Genomic DNA, 20,708 nt, shown 5'->3' with positions numbered 1-20,708 from the left:
GGTTCATATTTTACTTCCACCACTCTAAGCAATTTATATACATTTAACATTTTAATAATCAAATATATAGCAAAGCGAATATGTGCAAAATAGCAACAGCAACAATAACAATAAAATGTAAATTGACACATTTCAAAACAAGTGAAAAGTATTACGCGTAAGTTATGAATGTAATTTTATACAAATATACAATAGAATAATAACCAGGTACTAGTAAATAACCTTATTAAAAACAAATCGTACATTTAATAGTGCAATTTAAAAGCAAATGGTAAACAGGAACGCCTGTGTGCTCAAGCAGACCAAGTTTTACAGTTAAGTGAATTTGATTGAGATTGTTGTCTCATTCTTTCAATTGATCAAGTTTTCCGAGGTCCTTTACACTTGAAAGAGCAACTCTTTTCCCACTCTTATTTATCGCTGTTATCCTTCCGTCTTGAGTCCAGACTTTGTGGACTTGCGGGAGGTTTCCCTTCTTCACTTGCCAGAACAGCTGAGATCGCTTTCGTATTAGATTTTCATTGATGTAAATTGAAAGGCCTTTCAGCTTAGCCCTAGATGCATATACAGCCTCTCTTGCCCTGTAGTTGGAAAATTTGATGATGATATTCCGGGGCTTACGTGGCTCCTTCTGCTTGTTCTCAAGCGCAGCATGGCTGGAAAGGCGGTGAGAACGATCGATGTCCTCTTGTTTCACTGTAACACCCAGATTCCTCTGGCACACCTCTATGATCTTGGCATCAGTATCTTCGTTTGCAGATTCAGCAATACCACTGAAAATCAGGCAATTGCGGCGTGAATACTGCTCCGCCTCATCAGCTGCAGCTTCTAGCGACTCGACTCTGTTTTTTAGACGACCAACTTCCTCCTGAAGATTTGCATTCTCGAATAAGATGGACTCAACATGATCAGAAACTGCTGATTCAATTTCCTTCACAAGAACAGATTTTATGGAGCTGACTAGGTTCTTTGCGAACGATTCTTCTAGAAGAATAACTTGCAGAGCTTTTTTGATAGCCACCTCCAACCCTTCTTCTACGCCTGGTACCTCATACGCAGCAGACCCTTCTTCGCCTCCGTCATCACTGAATCGAGAGTTTGTTGACCTCGTCGGGGATCGGGAACGCGCACTAGATCTTTGCTCATGATGCTTGCGCGTTGGCGAGGCTTGCATAGCTCCGGCAGGCGTGGCGTCATGGTTTCGCCCCGGGCCGCTCGGGCCTTTTGTAGCAGCAACCTCGTTGTATCCCTTCGCAGCTGATTTGCTTTTCATTGTGAGTTTCTCGATCAGAAGACGTTAATTTGAAACAATAAAATCAGTATAATGAGATAGTCATACCTTGCTCCAAAGGGTCCAGCGTAGTCAGCAGTATTGGTAGACTGATGTGGATTATTCCATATAGTATGGTCCAAAGTGCAAAAGGTTACATTTTTCCAAAATATTGAGCACAACAGTCTAAATTCCTGGAGGAGCTACAAAGCGCGTCCTTTCGCGCCCGCGTCCACCATCATCGAGCCTAATTGACCTTTGACCTTGATCATGTGATCTGAAACCCGTGAAAGATGATATTATAAGTGATACTTGATTACCCTAAAGCCAATTTTAATGAACTAAGTGCTGATGACATTTCAATAACCTAACCTTGGTTAAAGGACAAGTCAACCCCAATAAAAACTTGATTGGAATAAAAAGAGTAAAATTCAACAAGCATAACACTGAAAATTCCATCAAAATCGGATGTGAAATAAGAAAGTTATGGCATTTTACAGTTTCGCTTCATTTCACAAAACAGTAACTATATGCACATCTCGGTCGGTATGCAAATGAGTAACTGATGACATCACTCACTCACTATTTCTTTTGTATTTAATTATATGTAATATGAGATATTTTTATTTTCTCGTCATTGTCATGTGAAATGAAATTTCATTCCTCACTGAACACGTGGAATTCCATTAATTTTTTTGTGCTTCAGGCAAGGAGGTCCTAATCGTCAAATTCGTAAAAATTGAAATATTGTATAATTCAAACAATAACAAACAAAAGAAATAGTTAGTTAGTGACATCAGCGACTCTCTCATTTGATTTGGATGTAACCGGCTCGTTCATGTAACTATTTTGTTAAAAAAAGCGAAACTTTGAAATGTCAAAACTTTCTTATTTTACATCCGATTTTGATGAAATTTTCGGCATTGTGCTTGTCTGATTTTTTTCTATTGATTCAAATCAACATTTTTCTGAGGTGGACTTGACCTTTAAGATTTAAATGCGGACGCCGCCGTCGTTAGAAAAGCGGCTCCTGTATAACCTCGCTCTACTATGCAGGCGAGACAGAAATGAGAAACAAAAGAAAAGTTTCACTGCAAGAAGAATTAGGGGGTTTGGCAGGAGAAAAAATAACAAGCAAAAAGAGAGAAAAAGAGGTAACGTTCACAAATCTCCGTTATTTTTAGTTTCTTTCTTTCTTTCTTCCTCCATTCCTTGATTCCTTCCTTCCTCTGTTTTCTTTGTTTTTTTGCTTATCAACCTGATTTCCAGGGGGTGGTACCGATGGTAAATGATATACGCAGCACCTCCTATTCCCAAGTCCATGGGCAGATGGGGGTGGCTTTGAATTCTGCCCCTAATTTTTTCAATAAACGGGTACTACACGTAAATATTGCCATCTGTTTAAGCTTTTTTTCTAGCAAGGTTTCAAAACCATTTCGTCGTCTATGGAGGATTAGGATGATTTTGGTAGGCCTATATAATTTGAATTCTGCCCCTAATTTTTTCAAAAAACGGGTACTACACGTAAACATTGCCATCTGCTTAAGCTTTTTTTTTCTAGCAAGGTTTCAAAACCATTTCGTCGTCTATGGAGGATTAGGATGATTTTGGTAGGCCTATGTAATTTTTGCTCAGTGTGACTTTACACAAATTATGGTCATGTGCGTATTATTTTCCATGGATCTTTGAAGTTCACAAATTTTAGAGTCTGGTAAAATGGCAGAATCGAGAGATTTTGGCCTCCATTAAAGAAATAACAACTAAGGTTTAAATTCCCTTTCATCGTCAAAATCTGTTTTAAAAACACATGGCAAATATGAAAAACCTCAAGCTTCCACTTCGGAAAGAAACTGGAATCAAGTTGAATAAAGAGAAATAATGGGACAAATCCAAGCAGTGGCGTGGCTGGATTAAGATCCTAATCCACGTGCGTGCGAGTTGTGGATATAATATTAAATTCAGCCATTTATTTTTTAAATGTTATCTTACTATAATGATTATATTTTGACAGTTCCTGTCAAAGTTTATATTTTTAATCTTTAATTATCTGCACCTGATTTTGATCAAAGTAAATCCATTGTAGGCCCATCTGCAAACGCGTTCGTCACTGTCATCACAAAATTAATTAAGATAGATTACTTTTTCTCCATGGTAATCTTGTAAGTCCTGAACTGGTATACCCTAAATGAATAGAGATTAAATAAATCCTTTATCTGCCATTCCCGTTCTTGAATATCGCAAAGGTTAATGCATTATTCGTGTTACTTAATATTCCTTTAGTAGAATAACCAACTAATCGCAGATTATTTCAAGGATAAGCATATCACATGCACCTAATCTATCAATAATTATTGACACAACAAAGGCTTTCTTTATTTCTTTCTTTCCCTCTTTCATGGTTTATGAAATGTATATATATATGAGTGTATATAGCAGATGACATTTATTACTTAGAAAAGTCAATATGAATGAAGGGCTAAAAAGATATTTTTTTTTACTTAAGTCTTTCTTTCATACTTTTACTTTATCTTCTTCGCCTTCTAACTTTTCCAAATCTCTTTTATCTCCTTTCTTCGTTCTTTCTTTCTTTGCTTTTTCTTTCTTTCTTTCTTTCCTTCATTCTTTCTTTCTTTCCGGCTTACTTTCTTTCTTTCTTTCTTTCTTCTTTTTTTACTACCAATACTACTCCTACTACTACTACTTCTCCTTCTTTTTTGTTCTTCTTCTCCTTTACCCTAAATGCAGTTGTAACTATGGATATCTGTCACAAACCTCCTTGCATAAATCATTTGATTTGATTTTTATGAAAATCCCGATGTTTAATGCATTAGTGAGCACACAATATTCGAAAATTATGCAAATGAGAAGAAAGTTCAAGGCCTTGGCCCCACTCTTTGCCGTATCGAATGGTTAATTTGGTGTGCGCGCCTTTTGGATAGTGAAGCCATGTGCGAAGTTTCATGAAATAACTGTTGGCAGAAGTAACAAACACCGTCCATGAAACAAACCCTCATTTCATATTTGTTAAAATTTTGACTTCCTCTCTCATAGACATGTGTACATTATGGATGCATTATGTTTAAGAATAAGTAACCCCTTATTCAATATGGTGAAACTTTTTCAAGGCTGTCTTTAGCAATGTCATTTGTCAGTAATGTTTATCAACCAACGGGCATAGTTCTGTGCAAAATGAAATCGATTTGTTTATTTATGGATGAGTGAGCACGCATCAAAGTGGGAAAATTGGTACAGTATTTTCAATGTCACAGACTCATTTTAAAGGGTAATAAAGTGAATAAAGTGAATCCAAGCAGTGGCGTGGCTGGATTAAATCCTAATCCACGTGCTTGCGAGTTGTGGATATAATATTAGATTCAGCCATTTCTTTTTTAAATGTCATCTTACTATAATGATTATAATTTGACAGTCCCTGTCAAAGTTTATATTTTTAATCTTTAATTATCTGCACCTGAGTTTAATCAAAGTAAATCCATTATAGGCCCATCTGCAAACTCGTTCGTCACTGTAATCACAAAATTAATTAAGATACATTCCTTTTTCTCCTTCGTAATCTTGTAAGTCCTGAACTGGTATACCCTAAATGACTAATAGAGATTAAATAAATCCTTTATCTGCCATTCCCGTTCTTGAATATCGCAAAGGTTCATGGCATTATTCGTGTTACTTAATTCAGGATGTCAAATTGTGCGGGAGCGGGGAGCACCGCTCCCAGGAAGCAACAGAAGAAATTGAGGAAATTGTGCCTTCATGAGAAAAAATAAAAATGGGAAAAAGGAGAAGAAAAAAAGAAGAGGAAGAGGAAGGAGAGGAAGAGGAAAAGAAAGAAAAGAGGAAGGCAAGAAAGGGGAAGAGGAGGAGGAGGAAAAAAGAAGAAAAGAGAAAACTTAGAAAAAAGTGCCATATTTTCATTCATTTAGTTACATCTAGACTAGCTTGCAAAACGTAGCAGAGTAATTCAGTAATACTGAGCACACTTAATCTGGATTTTTTTATACATATTTTACCTTGCACTTGCACAGTGCCAGTGAGACTTAGAAAAAAGTGCCATATTTTCATTCATTTAGTTACGTCTAGACTAGCTTGCAAAACGTAGCAGAGTAATTCAGTAATACTGAGCACACTTATTCTGGATTTTTTATACATATTTTACCTTGCACTTGCACAGTGCCAGTGAGGTGAGGACAGGTCTGAGTGAGGAAATTGAGTATAGGCGCAAAACAATGTTATTTATCTATCAATTGATACTTGAGATTCTGATATATATATCCGATATTATGTATCATGTAATAATAAGCATAAGCTAGTTTATATGACATGTACAAATGTATCATGTAAGCTAATTTGTGTTTGAAAAGCTGAGATTTATTACATGTATCATCATGAATTTCATTTTTCATATTTTGAAAAAAAGCAGTACACAATACATACGATTACAACTGTACAAAATTGCAAGGTCTATTTAAGCATAAAGCAGTACAGAATAAATACTGTAAGTTTGTATCAGTAAGAAGTCCTAACGTCCAGGCTGGAAATGTGTATTGTACCTCTAGGTCTAAACGACCCAACTCCATCATTAAACTTATAGTTTCTGATTGGGAATGGATCTTTCATCCATTTAGATGCTCAATTATATGCACTACCTGTAACAGTACAAAGCCAAAGTGAGTACTGAAAGTCTATACATAAGTTATCAAGTATTATTGGGGTGACTTTGTAACAGTACAACCATGTGAATATGTAACTCATGTTGTATCTTTCTCCACAATGCGCAAAAATGTAGACATTTCAGAATAATGTTGATTATGAAAAATCAACCACAAGTGTTTTTTTTTACCAGCTGATTGAGGAAACTTTGAGCTTCAAAACTTGCTCCTGAGGAAGAAAAAATAATTTGACGCCCTGTACTTAATATTCCTTTAGTAGAATAACCAACTAATCGCAGATTATTTCAAGGATAAGCATATCACATGCACCTAATCTATCAATAATTATTGACACAAAAAAGGCTTCCTTTATTACTTCGGGATATGATAATATGAATGAGTAAATTGCACACCATCACCTGAGACACTTATCATTAATATTGTAGTTTCTAGAAATTACCATTTAATCAAAGAAAACTTATTATTTCGGATATTTCGTCAATTAAATAGAATAAAAATCAATTTCTTTATTCTTCATTCCTTTCTTTCTTTCTTTCTTTCTTTCTTTCTTTCTTTCCCTCTTTCATGGTTTATAAAATATATGAATGCATATTATAGCAGATGACATTTATTACTTAGAAAAGTCAATATGAATGAAGGGCTAAAAAGAGATTTTTTTTACTTAAGTCTTTCTTTCATAGTTTTTACTTATTCATCTTCTTCGCCTTCTAACTGTTCTAAATCTCTTTTATCCCCTTTCTTCGTTCTTTCTTTCTTTGTTTTTTCTTTCTTTTTTCTTTCTTTCTTTCTTTCTTTCTTTCTTCTTTTTACTACTACTACTACTACTACTACTACTACTACTACTACTACTACTACTACTACTACTACTACTACTACTACTACTACTACTACTACTACTACTACTACTACTACTACTACTGTTACCACTACTACTACTACTACTACTACTACTACTACTACTACTTCTACTACTACCACTTCTCCTTTTTTTCTTGTTTTTCTTCTTCTTCTTTACCCTAAATGCAGTTTGTAACTATGTATACCTGTCACAAACCTCCTTGCATAAATCATTTGATTTTTATGAAAATCCCGATGTTTAATGCATTAGTGAGCACACAATATACGAAAATTATGCAAATGAGAAGAAAGTTCAAGGCCTTGGCCCCACTCTGTGCCGTATCGATTGGTTATTTTGGTGTGCGCGCCTTTTGGATAGTGTTACTCTGAAGCCATGTGCGAAGTTTCATGAAATAACTGTCGGCAGAAGTAACAAAAACCGTCCATGAAACAAACCCCCATTTCATATTTGTTAAAATTTTGACTTCCTCCCTCATAGACATGCGTACATTATAATGCTTTTCAGATTGCATTTCCTTAACCCCATACTATTCTTAACCCCGGACTATCCTTAACCCCATACTATCTTTTTTTTCGATTCACACTGTCTTTCTTAACCCCATACTATCTTTTTTTCGATTCGCACTGTCTTTCTTAACCCCATACTATCTGCTCAACCGTGATTAATGCCTTAACCCCGGACTATCCCTCAGCTCATGAATACTGATGATTTTACCATACAGAGCGTGATTAACGCGCAATTCGACTTCTGTGATTGGTTAATGCTTAGCCCCACTTTCCTTAGCCCTGTTTCGTTTTCACACTGCATCTCTTAACACCGCAATTGTGGTGCTAGCACCACAATAAGCCGGCTAACCCTGCATTTTTTGCAGGGCCAGATAGTACCGTACTATTTACCGTGCTAGCCCACTTTGCTAAAACGTATTGTGAAAACGAAGTGGGCTAAGCTTAACCCCGGGAAATTGGTGGGGCTAAGACCCCCCCCCCCTAATCCCCACCAATTTAGGACAAAAAGTACAGTGTGAAAAGCATATATGGATGCTATGTTTAAAAATAAGTAACCCTGTGGAGCCGTGATATGTGCAAACGCCGGGATATGTGCAAACAATGGTATATGTGCAAAATTTGGGGTCCGACCACTTGAACGAAGGTCCGCGAGGCCGAGGGTCCGCGAGACCGAGGGACCGCAAGACCGAGGGTCCGCGAGACCGAAGGCCCGCGAGACCGACTTTTTTTCCCTTCATCGGTTGCTGCGGTCGAGTGGTTTAAGACGCCTCGTTGCAGTGGCGTAACAGGTGCCTGTTAACGGGGGGGGGGGGGTGCCAAATAATTCCCGGTAACTATATAGAATCAGTGGCGTTGCTAGGATTTCATGACTCATGAGAAAGAGACACATATCTCACCAACAAATTATAATGCGAGCACGCGCCTGCTCACCACCGCCTAGCGGTGGTGCGAAACACGTACTGCGCGCACGAAACGTCTCTGTAGGGGGATGTGGTGCAGGGGGGGGGGTTCTGCTACTTACAGTATAAACTTACGATCAGAGGCGTCGATCCTGGGGGATAGGGGGGGCAAACATATCGTTTTACCCCCCCAATAATTCCGGATGTGTAAAAATAAAATAAGATTGTAATGTTAGACAGAAATCGGCAAGCGAAATTGAGATGCACAACTCGTTCTTTATTCAAAATCGTGCTCAAAATATCCATTTTTCACAGTGGAATATAAAAAATTTCAGCTCGCGTTTCGCGCTCGCATCACTTCTTTAGCAATAAACCCATACTTTTCATGATTAAATAGGTGGCAAAAAGAAGCTGCTGTAAACTGCTTATCTAAAAAAAAAGAAGAGCCAATGGAGTAAATAAGAGAGTCAAAAGGGGCCTAAGCTTTCGATCCTAGCAGAATCTTCTTCGGAGGCAAAATAACAAACATATAAGGTGGAACAACCATAATATAGACCACGGACATACAACAGCAACACTGGAACAAGGAGACAAAAGGGGCATTAGTGAGAAGAGATGACCAATCAGGTTAATGAAGGGGATGAAAGAAAAGGAGTAGGCAGACACAAAGGGAAGTTAGTGGAGTAAGGCCAAAGAAAGACCTCAAGCCAAGAGGGATTAAGATAATGAGGCAGGCAACATCAAACAGGATCTGGAACAAAACAGTGATAGAGGGTATGAGGAAGATATGAAAAACAAGAGAATTAGTGAGAGGTGGGTCAAACAGGTAACAAAGAAAGGCATAATAAGCTTGTGCATAAGAGTGGGGAAAAAAGGGAAAGAGAAGGGAACAACTGATAATGTGCAAAAGACACAAGAATGTATGATAGAGCATGAAACTAACTTAGAGAAGAAAGTAAATGATAAAATAAATCTGTAAAAGTATAAAAGTATATAAATATATTAAAAATGAAAAAATAATATAAATACAACGTAACTGATATTGTAATCCGCTAGGTGTGAGGGGAAAAGCAGAAGACTATAATATAGTAGGAAAAAAAACCCCTGTATATATGGAAGGGAAGCAAATTGCCTAAAAGGGTAAAAGCAAATAAAGAAACTGATGCTATATGAGAGAGGGGGCGTATTGAGAAGAAGAAGAAAAAACAACTAAACATAGTATCCATGAAAAAAAGCAAAATAAATAAGTGGTAAATCTAAGAGGTGAAGGGAGAGAAAATATATATATATTATAATGAATGTTATATCGCCTGAATAAGGGAGGAAAAATAGGAGCTGAGCTATTATGGTTGTTCCACCTTATATGTTTGTCATTTTGCCTCCGAAGAAGATTCTGCTAGGATCGAAAGCTTAGGCCCCTTTTGACTCTCTGATAAAATAGGTGAATAGAATGTCCCATTTTCAGGTAAGCCTAAAAAAAACGCCCCCTTCGATTTGCAATAATATTTGGTTGGATATACATCTTGTTCTTTATCAAAAAGTCCATTAAACTGTCAATTTTTTCAGATCTAAAAATCAAAATTTTCAGCTCGCGCGCTTGCGTCAATTGTTCTTTTAGTTACCCATCTTAATCATTGTTACCAAAATGCTTGGAATATCAAGCTTTCAACCGGCAACCGATGAAGGGAAAAAAAGTCGGTCTCGCGGACCTTCGGCCTCGCGGGCCTTCGGTCTCTCGGACCCTCGGTCTCGCGGACCCTCGGTCTCGCGGACCCTCGGTCTAGCGGACCCTCGGTCTAGCGCGCTGTCACCCAAAATTTCGCCGGGATTTGTGCAAACAACGGAACTTGTGCGAACGCCACGCCGGGAAATGTGCCAATCTGTCAAAATTTATCAACGGCATCTGTGCAAACGTGACGACGGGATATGTGCAAATGAACAATTTTCACGGGAAAAGTACAAACCTCCGGGATATGTGCAAATCACTGCATTTATCCATAAAAAGGCTATTTCTCATGAAATGTTTCATAAAATTACTGTTAAAAATGAGAAACATGCCTGCATAAGGGAAAAGCTACAGTGATATCGGCAATGATACGCTTTTCAGAGAGGCCGGGGGGGGGGGGGGCACCACCCTTAAATGGAAGACCCACTAGCGTTTGGAATAACATGGATGTAGAGTGTAGTCTTTAATGCTCCAGACCCGGTCATTTAATAATTTGAAGATCCTTCTGAACTAATTAGACCCTGTACTAAAACATACATAAGGAGCATAGCCATTCAAAAATAATTAAAAAAAACTGCAACACCTCACCGTCTACCAAATTAAGACCTTGTAGAAATGAATATAGAATGTAAGTCTAATGTAGTCTTTACCCTAAACCTTGTTCTATCAAAAAAAAGAATCAAATTTAATACCTCACCGTCTATTTTTTATGGAATAAGTTGTTGTTGTTTTAGCTTATACGACGCGTGTCATTCAGTAGTGAATATTTGCGCCGAAAAAACACCCCACATCCACCGAGCCGGATTCGAACCAGCGACATAAGGTTAACAGTTGTCAATCATCTACAGTCCTCCGCTCTACCAACTGAGCTATCGGTGGTTACTGGGTTTAAGGTGTAGTCTTTACTCCAGACCGGGTGATTAAACAAATTCAAAATTATTTAAGCCCCGCCATCTTGCACTACTAAGACTCTGTTATAAAGAACGTGTATATAACGTATTCTCAATTCTCCAGACCCGTTTATTCAAACAAATTTTCAAGACCCCACAGTCTCATTCCTGTGAAAAAAGAATGGATATAAAGCGTTGTCTTTTCTCCAAACCTTTGATTAAAGGTCAAGTCCACCTCAGAAAAATGCTGATTTGAATCAATAGAGAAAAATCAGACAAGCGCAATGCTGAAAATTTCATCAAAATCGGATGTAAAATAAGAAAGTTATGACATTTCAAAGTTTCGCTTATTTTCAACAAAATAGTTATATGAACGAGCCAGTTACATCCAAATGAGAGAGTCGATGATGTCACTCACTCACTCACTATTTCTTTTGTTTTTTATTGTTTGAATTATACAATATTTCAATTTTTAAGAATTTGACAATTAGGACCTCCTTGCCTGAAGCACAAAATGTTAAAATAATGGAATTCCACGTGTTTAGGGAGGAATGAAGCTTCATTTTACATGACAATGATGAGAAAATCAAAATATTTCATATTTCATATAATAAAATACAAAAGAAATAGTGAGTGAGTGATGTCATCAACTCACTCATTTGGATGTAACTGGCTCGTTCATATAACTATTTTGTTGAAAATAAGCGAAACTTTAAATGCCATATCTTTCTTATTTTACATCAGATTTTGATGAAATTTTGTTGAATTTTTCTCTTTTTATTCAAATCAATTTTTTGTTGGGGTGGACTTGTCCTTTAAAAAACCTTCAGAATTAAGATCCAAGACTAAGACTCCGTCATAAAGCAAGGGTACATATCGCAGTCTTTACTCCAGACCCGTTTTAAAAAATTATGTTATAATCTTCGAAAATAAGAACCTGTAAGAAAGCATGGATATAAGAGCACAGTCTTTACCCCAGACGCTGTTATTGATAAAAAAAATAGGAGATCTTCAATTTGACGACCCCACCGTCTCAACTCTGTGGGGGAAAAAATGGATATTGAGTGTAGCCTTTACTCCAAACCTGGTGATTAAAAAAAAATTAAATACTAATACCCCATCATCTTCCAAACTAATAGTATATAACAAAGCACGGGGTACCTATAGCATAGCCTTTACTCCATACCCATTTATTTAAAAAACTACACTGTACACACACTGTATAATTACGCTGTAGACCCATGTGCTACATTACAGGGACTTAGTATTGAAGATGACGGGATTGAAGTATCGAAGATTCTTGAATTTTTTTTTTTTCAAATGACTGGGTCTGTAGAGAATAATAACTCTACATGGCAATGGTTTAGAAGATGGTGAGGTCTAAGTTTTAAAGTTTATTTCTCTTTTTAACCACCGGGTTTTGAGTAGAGACTACGCTTAGCTAGTCCAGGTATAGCATTGATCCTGTTGTTTGGAAGAATATATGGCCAAGACTGAGTATCAAAAAGTAGACTAATAACCTTCATCTTGTAGGGTAAGGTCGCATTGGGTCTGGAAAAGGAGACTACCAGCATGGGTCGGCAGAGCAAAATTGATAGGGGGAGGGGAGGGCACAGCGAAAAAGGACACTTCCTCTTTTGAAAAGGGCACTTGAAACAAAAAACTTTTTTCAAAAAACAAAATAGCATATATACCCTAGTACTAGTAGGTTAATGAGCAAAATGATTGAGGGGGGCAAACATGGCGTATAGGGCAAAATTTCTTTAAAGCTGCGAGCGAGCAAGCAAAATTTTGAAACTTTTAATGAAAATAATAGCATTTGTGATAGATTTTGACATAGAGAACACTATCATATTTCACCACTTTTTCTTTCCTTTTCCTTTTCTTCTTTTCTATTTCTTGGTCTTGAAAACTTTTGGGGTCCATGGAACGAGGTCCATTTCTTAGGGGGCAAGTGCCCTCCCTCGGCTCAGATGCCCCTGCAAAAAAGAAAGGACTTTACTTGCAAATACATATACCTTATATTAGCAAATTGGACATTTGAACAAACCAGAGAGAAGGGGCATTTATCGGAATATTCATATGGGGCACTTGATCAAAGGTGAAAATTTACACACTACAGAAGAAGAATTTCACTCTGAAAAGGGACAACTTAACCCTATCTAGGCCGGGGTATTTTTGGAGTTCATATGGCCCTTGAGATCTCAGCCGTCGACCGCGCGATCGCACCGAAAATTGGCACGCATGTTGTCTGTGATATAATCTACAAAATTGTATAGTAATGTATCATGCAAATCGTTATTACGTAATTATGCTAATTCATGCGTAATTAGTATGCGAAATCATACTTTTTCCTCTAACTCAATAAATAAAGGTCCAAATGTTCTATTTTTTGGCATAGAAACCCTTTGTGATGTTCTTAGCAAGTGTACATGAAAAATTGTGATATTAGATCAATTTCTTATGTATTATATTGTTTTTTGCAATTTCTTATGTATTTCTTTGTTTTTGGACTTTTGTTTTTCATTGTTTTTTCAATGAAATTCGTTGGGGACTCTTCTAAAATCATAAACAGCATAAAATACATACATTTAGGCCAGCAAAACTAAAAATAATCATATATTTAAGATTTTTGGTTGAAAACACAATTTACATTGCCTTTGTACACGAAATCACGTTTTTGAGCAATTTTTGGTCTGACATGCACTTACATAACATTGCGTAACTTCGGAACCACGTACCCGGGTGACGCGAAATTGGTCTCAAAAGTTGCGCAAAACTTGAAAGTAAAATGCCAGCGAGCAGCGCGGTCAAAAAATTTTGCGCGGCGAAAATATCGCACGACTCGTTGAGGGGGGGGGGGCCTTCGAGGCCCCCCGGCCTAGATAGGGTTAAAGGTGCGAGAGTAGCATTTTAAAAGGATTTTTGTTATTTAAATATGCACTTTTAGAAGGGAATGCAATTTTTTTAGGGAATACAACTTTTAGGGAATACAATTTTTTTGTACTCCTGAGACGCCCTCGAAATGCACCTCGAGCGGGCTTGTCAGGATAACGTACTAATACAGGGCAGGAGAGGTGGTCTTGCACAATTTCCTGGGAACTTTTCTTTCCTTTCTTTCTTTTACTTTTCAAACTGACATAATTTGAACAAAGAAATTATCATATTTTTGAAAAAAAGAAAAGCATATTTATAAGGCAACAATAGTCAAAACTGACTAGTTTGCCTATTCAAAATAACAACAACAACAACAGGGATAAGAACGCGAAATAAGGAAAACGGGCAATGATAGGGCATGAAAAGAGCGGTTTTAAGGAATGGAAACTTATCTGATACGAGAATGGGCACTTATATTTATATAAAGGTAAAGGGGTACACTTAAACACATAAAACGGGTCTTTCTAAGATGAAAGGGGCAAAATTCTTGGGTTAAAAGGGAAAACTGTCTAGTGCTTCAAAAAGTGGGGGCACTGTGAACCCCCTGCCCCCCCGGATCGCAGCCCCTGCATTCATATCATATGGAACATTCGTTGTAAAATCGAGGAGGTGTATGAATTGCAACCTAAAAATATTGCATTTAGAGAGTAAAGTGCATCGCATTTGTGGGTATATAGTTCAAAATTAATGCCTCTTGTTGGTAAAGTGCGCTAGTATGACATGATTGTGTGGGAAATATTTTTATATACGTTAGTGGGTACATTGTTTTTACACATGTGGCTGATATTACCCAAGCTGGCGTCGGTACATGTTAAAAGAGATAGGAAACAATGCCTTGTTTGAATTTTCATAGATTCCTAAAAATCAATATCAAATGTCATAGTAATCAAGACATTTTGGGTTTATAATTAAATTTTAAAGAAATTCGACAACTTCTGATGAAATCTGGAAATGAAATCAACAGATCAAGTTCAATGTACGTATCAGTAGAAATCATGCTTGCCTCTCCCACCCCTTTAATTAATTGCCCCATGCAGTGTTCGAAACAGTACTAAATGTCCCTTTCAGGTGACACGACATATACTCCTGCGACAATTGGGACAATTAATATCTCAGAAGGCATAGGATTAGTGTTAGGATTGTGATAGACTTTTTGGTTCAGAATATTGTCATGATTACGATTAGGGTGTATTTAGTTTTGGAGGTTACCTTTTATGTTTCGCTTAATGTTTAGATTTTCCATCGGAGCAATTGTCGCCGGAGCAAATGTCCACTAAGCCTGGTCCCCCCCTGCCTCTCTGAAATTGCCGATGACACTAGCTGTAGCTTCTCCCCTATGCAGGCATGTTATTAGTGTAATTTTAACAGTAATAATGAAAAATTTCATGAGAAATATCCTTAATATGGATAAAAACAGTGATTTGCACATATCCCGGAGGTTTGCACTTTTCCCGTGAAAATTGTTCATTTGCACACTTCCGTCGTCACGTTTGCACAGATGCCGTTGAAATTTTTTTTGACAGATTTGCACATTTCCCGGTGAGGCGTTTGCACAAATTCCGTTGTTTGCACAAATCCCGGCGAAATTTTGCACATATACCGTTGTTTGCACATATCCCGGCGTTTGCACATATCACGGCTCCACAAACCCCTTATTCAATATGGTGAAACCTATGGAAGCTTAAAAGTGCCACCGAGATGTTGAAATAATTATCTTGGGAAGTCGATATCTTGATAGCAAAAGATCAGATGACGAGATCCTGGATCTCATCATGTCAACATCTTTTAGAAGAGATGATGAGATGACAAGATCCCGGATCTCATCATGTTGACATCTTTTAGAAGAGATGATAAGATGAAAAGATCCCAGATCTCATCATGTCAACATCTTTTAGAAGAGATGATGAGATGACAAGATCCCGGATCTCATGTCAACATCTTGTAGAAGAGATTATCAGATGACAAGATCTCGGATCTCATCATGTCAACATCTTGTAGAAGAGATGATCAGATGACATGACATGAGTTCCGGGATCTTGCCATCTCATCATCTCTTCTAAAAGATGTTGACATGATGAGATCCGGGATCTTGTCATCTCATCATCTCTTCTACAAGATGTCAACATGATGAGATCTGGGATCTTGTCATCTTATCTTTTGCTATCAAGATGTCGACTTCCCGAGATAATTATCTCAACATCTCGGTGGCACTTTTAAGCTTCCATAGAAACCTTTTTTTAAGGCTATCTCTAGCAATGTCATTTGTCAGTAATGTTTATCAACCTATTGGCAGAATTCTGTGCAAAAATGAAATCGATTTGTTTATTTATGGATGAGTGAGCACGCTTCAAAGTGGGAAAATTGGTATTTTGAATGACACAGACTCATTTTAAAGGGTAAAGTGAATATTGGGGGCAAATTTGGTTTCAAATGTGACTTTAATTGCTGTTGTTTTTATCATCCATCATTTCTATCACCACACACTTTCCGAATGTGATTATACGTCACAGGGGCCGCGGAACGGTTTTTAAAAGTGCAAGTATGTGCAAGTTTTCCGAAATAGATCCTTATACTTTTTAGGACATTAAAAAAGTTAAGATTTCAATTTTGACAACAGCGCCATCGCCCCCGTCATCGAAAGAGGAGCGCCTCTATATCCGCTTTTGCCAATTCGCAGGCAAGAGAAAAAACAAACAAACCTAAATCACTCAAGATTGTTTAAAATGTCACAGTTTTTATAAAATACATACAGATCTATCTCCCCCTATAATCCCATACGACTCCCAGCGATTTATTTCAAATGTATATAAAGATGAAATACATATACATGTAGATCTATTTTCCTCCTATAATCCTACAAGACACAGAGCATTAAGCATATGCACCTTTCCAATTTCCCTTCTGGAATTGATTTAAAACGACTTAAAATCTCATTTCTTCTTAAATTGTCAAAATTGGTTCAAGATTGATTGCTTATTTTCCTATACAAATTCATAGATAACTACTTCAAGACAGTCTTGTATTTAAACAATATCAAAAGATAATTGTTTGAAAAATGAAGATTAATTTTACTGGACTTTTTTTAAACAACCGCAAGTCGCTGTTGTGTTTCTCCTTTCTTTTTTGTGTGTTTTACTAGCATTTTGAATGAATGCTGGATTTATCAGGTTATTCGGTTTTTTCCAGACTTACAAAAGGGAAAAAGAAAAATGACTTTATCACTCGGTTTCAACAAAATCGAGTGAAAATTCTTATTTCCCAATTTATCACGAATATCGTATTACACTGTAAAAAATGAAGTGCTAATTTAGCACTTACGGTTCTCGTATAGTGACTGCGCCACGATTGTTCAATTTATAGTACAAATCTTACTAAAAAATCAGCACTCGTAGTGCAGTCACTGTAGGCACCGTAAGAATGGTAAGTGCTAAATCAGCACTTCATATTTTACAGTGTACGGTACACTATGTGTAAAGTCCTGGAAAGGACAAAAAAAGTGGAGAGAGTGGAAGTAGAGTATCTTTCGGTGTACCGGTAGTCCTTAAAAGGAGTGTAAACCAGAAGAGTGAAAAACCTTGAGAAATGGGCAGGAAGAGTGGCTTGATTAGAATGTGGGTATGACTTGGAAAGGTGGGAAAAGTGAGAGCTGAGAGGCTTGAGTAGATGAGAGAAGCTGGCTCGAGTTGGCAAGTGGAGTTGCAGAGCAAGAAAAGACCTTCTACTCAAGCCTCTCATCCTGCCCACTTCTCAAGATTTTCCACTCTTTTCTGTGTTTTTTTCCGAAAGATAATTTGAAGGACAAGTCCACCCCAACAAAAAGTTAATTCGAAAAAAAGGAGAAAAATCCAACGAGCAAAACACTGAAAATTTCATCAAAATCTGGATGTAAAATAAAGTTATTACATTGTAAAGTTTCGCTTAATTTCACAAAACAGTTATATGCACATCCTATTCGGTATGCAAATTGGCAGACTGATGACGTCACCCACTCACTATTTCTTTTGTATTTTATTATATGAAATATGAAAAATTCTAATTTCCTCTTCCTTGTCAAGTGAAAAAAAGTTTTATTTCTCCCTGAACACGTGGAATTACCATTATTTTAACAGTTTATGGTTAAGTTAAGTTGGTCCTTATTGTCAAATCTGTAAAAATTGAAATATTGTATTATTCAAACAATAAAAAACAAAAGAAATAGTGAGTGATGAACATCATCGACTCTCTCATTTGCATATCACTGAGTTGTGCATTTAACTCTTTTGTGAAAAATAAGCGAAACTTGAAAATGTCATAACTTTCTTATTTTACATCTGATTTCGATGAAATTTGCAGCGTTATGTTTAATTTTTCTCTATCGATTCAAATCAACAATTTTCTGGGGTGGACTTGACCTTTAAGGCCCCCTCACATCTAACCGATTTGCCCGAAATATGCCTTGCGATGGCTGGCGAAATGCATTTTTTGTGTAAAAAATCGCTTTCATTGAAACTGCTCCAGTTCAATAAAAAAATCCAAGAGCATAAGCGTCTTACTCTTAATTCAATGTTTATTTTCATGAAATGTGCTTCTAACAAAAAAATCCTTATAACTGACTAGACACCAAAAATACGTGAATATGGTTTCGAGTTATCATTTCCAAAACTATCATCATAACTAAATGAACTTTTTCTTTTATTGTAAAGCAAAATATATGTTCATCTGAAATGACAAGAAGACCAGACTATACCATGTAGTGTTCAATGACAAATGAAGGTTTTGAAAAGTGGATTTTCTCGCACTACATATCCTATCAATCTAGGAAATTAAACGCAATGTCCATCCTAAAAATGCTCATTCAAAATCCAAGAGTTTGTTGGAATACATACATGTAATTACATACTTAGAAAATGATCAGTTGAGTTTGAATCTCTACTTTTGGCAAGATATTCAACAAATGTTTATTTATCAATCAAAATATGAAATACATTGCTGAACATTAAAAATGTGTGTAAAATTGTGTGTGAAACCAAGGCAGGAATATCAAATTTCCGTATTCTTTTCTAGTACAGTACAAATTCTAAGTTATGGGATGAATATTTTTTTTCATTTTAATGAAACGTGTAGACAGACATCAATAATTCTCTGAACAGTAAACTAAATGAATAGTTATACCCGGGGGTATTTCTTGAAATTTGTCTGGAAATTTATGGAAATGATCTTCAAAATATGTTTCAATAAGACCCTAAAGCTTTTCTAGATGTTTTAAAACAGAGTACACATGATTTAATTTATATCTTGACAGGAAATATGCTTTCCATAACAAAAAATAATAATAATGCATTTTTTTCTTTGTAGCTGATGAAATGATTCAGACTCGTCTTCACCATGGGCAAGGATCCAGGGAGGGGGGTTTGGGGTATTCATTTGTAAAAAATTTGAATTTGTACATCAGACAGCAGCCAGTAAGATAGACTCATCTCCTCATCCCACCTCCCCCCCCCCCCCCCCATCCCAAACAGACAAAAAAAATATCACTGAATCAGCAAGGCATGGCTTCTCATCATTCACAAAGGTATGCACAATGTTGCAAACGGCTATATGAAACTCTTCTTATACCCCTTTCATAAACCCCATTAAAATGAATTAGGCGGCTAATAGCAGCATAATTTGGTCGTAAAATTGGAGGAGGACTGCTATTATCCGCATAATAGCAGCATCGGGACAAGATTTTTATACCCTTTTCATAAACCTATCCTCCAATTAGCCGCCTAAGAGTAATGCGGATAATTCAATAAAAATTGCGTTCATAAACTCCGAAAATATAAGCCGCATTATTTTTACGAGCGCCCGTCCTGAAAAAGGGGGATAATCGCCATGACTACTGGACACGCCCCCTCCGATGCGGTTGTGTTGGAAAAGGGTGACCTTGTGACCGCACCATGGCAATTATCCGCATAATTTGGAAATGCGTTCATAAACTCAAAATCTTGTCCCGATGCTGCTATTATGCGGATAATAGCAGCATCAGAGTAATGCGGATAACTCTTGTCCTCCTCCAATTTTACGACCAAATTATGCTGCTATTAGCCGCCTAATTCATTTTAATGGGGTTTATGAAAGGGGTATTGAGTTTATTACGCATTTCCAAATAATGCGGATAATTGCCATGGTGCGGTCACAAGGTCACCCTTTTCCAACACAACCGCATCGGAGGGGGCGTGTCCAGTTGTCATGGCGATTATCCGCCTTTTTCAGGACGGGCGCTCGTAAAAATAATGCGGCTTATTTTCGGAGTTTATGAACGCAATTTTTGATTCTTATCAACAGACCAAGGTGATGAAGAGTGACAAAACAGGGAAGTGCCACAAGGAGGGGCAAACTCTTTCTGATTTATCAAGTAGTGAAAAAGGCCGGGAAAAAGGAGAGAGAGAATAAAGATAAGAAAGAATAAAGAATGCAAAGAATTAAAAGAGGTCTGATTAGTCTATACCTGTTACACCTCTTATTTCATCAAGCTACCCTGGAACTGCCCCTTGGTGATGTAGTTCCATATGTTATTTTTACGTCAGAACTGAATCCTTGTTGAGTGATTTCTCCTGACATGCCACAAAATATCTCAGAATACTCTGAGTCTGTAGAGAGTGGAGCAAGACTGATTGCGTCTTATTGGGGATTCAAACTTCAATGTTGGTGTTGGAAGCGCAATTTGAATTGCCGTCTCAACTCCAAAACTGACTCAAATCACAATATAGCTCAACATCCAGTGCAGTTCATTCCACAACCAAATGATGTACTGATGTACGAACCGGCCCAATACCATCACCAAAATGTTAACACTGCTCTTGAAATCCTCCTATGAGAGGATTTGTAATAGTTTACATCCAATGCTTTTATTCCATGATTTACAGCACTTAAAAATAGCAAGTTATCATAGCTGTTCCCTTTGGAATCAATCTA

At 37.1% G+C, this 20,708-nt stretch overlaps 1 non-coding gene across 1 annotated transcript; it reads right to left on the bottom strand.

Moving 5' to 3' along the window:
• Positions 1 to 10,735: 10,735 nt before the first annotated feature.
• Positions 10,736 to 10,824, bottom strand: TRNAY-GUA. Its single transcript is given in 2 exon segments — positions 10,736 to 10,771; positions 10,788 to 10,824. It is a non-coding gene; the product is annotated as a tRNA-Tyr (tRNA).
• Between the last annotated feature and the right edge of the window lie 9,884 nt (positions 10,825 to 20,708).

Source organism: Lytechinus variegatus, chromosome 7, assembly GCF_018143015.1.
Source record: "Lytechinus variegatus isolate NC3 chromosome 7, Lvar_3.0, whole genome shotgun sequence".
NCBI classification, from domain to species: Eukaryota; Metazoa; Echinodermata; class Echinoidea; order Temnopleuroida; family Toxopneustidae; genus Lytechinus; species Lytechinus variegatus.
This window is presented reverse-complemented; position numbering and strand designations above follow the sequence as displayed.